Genomic DNA, 1,504 nt, shown 5'->3' on the forward strand with positions numbered 1-1,504 from the left:
CAGCTTCTTTTATAAGCTGAGCCAGCCTCTGAAAAGCCTAAAATAAAACAACAAAGACCAGTAATATTATTTTAAGAAAAAACAATAATTTCTTTAGAAAAGAGAGGCTAGTACTAATTTTATCCCACTGAATCTAATCCTTCAGGATATGCTGAGGGAACTCAGCACTGGCAGGTTGAGGTCCAGTGTTAGCAAGAAATTCAAAGTGATAAATATGAAGTCTGATGACTCATACTCATATATGTGCATAATAATCCCACCTGACTAAAAACAGAACCTTTTTATCCATGCTTAAGTGCTTTGTTGAATAGGAATGGATTTAATCATGGTCTTAAGTGCTTTGTTATATTGGAGCCTGAGTCCTTTCATTAAGGGCCCAGGTAAACTGAGCAGCATGTCAGCCGATGGATTGAATAAGGATGGCAGGACCCAGACCTCACTGAAATAAGAATATTCACTTGACAAGCTGCTTTGATTTAATTGATTTATTATTTGAGAATAATAATTTGAATATTATTATTTGAGAATAAAAACTGTAATGCTAAACTTTGTGATAATGCAGCATACTCTATTGTGCATTCCAGTGTTCTGTAGCAAAAGGAAATATGCAAGATTTGTAGACAGTGTGATGAAGTTAGAACTTAGAAAAATGGGGCCAAGTGACTAATTGATTTGGTTTTACATTTTGGCCATGCCTCGCTGATGGTGTTTAAATGCCTTGCTGTCAACAGAGAATATAGTCTAGATGGTCCCTGCCCTGCTCTTAATATTTAACTTTTCTTAGTAACGGATTTATTCTTCTCTCACAATAATGACTGCAGCCTGTCTTCACCAAATTTAATACTTTGTTCAGACATCCTAATGTGAAAAACTGTACACACAATACTGTTGCAGATACACTGGATTGCCCAGTAGCTCTCTGTTCAGTATTTAAAGACATTGTAGAACATTTTTCATAAATCATTTGATTTAATTTCCTGTTTGCCTGCTTATCTTTACTTCTATCCACCTAATTTTTTTCCTGCTTCACCCTACTGTGCAAACTAGATAGCTGCTTAATCCTTGGGTTGGCTGTGGTCTGAGTAAGTAGTTTTAGAGAGCACTTTCCTTGTACATGTTGAACGCAAGGGCATCTTGAAAAGCAGTCTAACCACAAATGGTGCTGTTAGATGTTACAATGTGAAACTTGCCATTGCTCAGGGAGTAAACGGCGTGGAAGATGGGAATCCGAGAACTGCTACTGATTTGTAAAGTCACCAGATACATACTGTGAATTAACCTACCCAGATGAGATTTGGTCGGACACAAATCATCCGGAGGTCAGTCAAGTAAAAGTGAAACTGTGCAGCAGTTTCTGTCAACGTGTACATGTAACTTCTGTTAATACAAAGGGGAATGACATGCACATCCCAAAAATCAACTCTAACTTGTAACTGTTGCACCAATGGACTTGTTTAACATTGAGATTTTAATGAGAAAAAATACATCAGGCATAATGCTGTGC

Source organism: Eretmochelys imbricata, chromosome 4 (assembly GCF_965152235.1).
Source record: "Eretmochelys imbricata isolate rEreImb1 chromosome 4, rEreImb1.hap1, whole genome shotgun sequence".
In the NCBI taxonomy this organism is placed as follows: domain Eukaryota; kingdom Metazoa; phylum Chordata; order Testudines; family Cheloniidae; genus Eretmochelys; species Eretmochelys imbricata.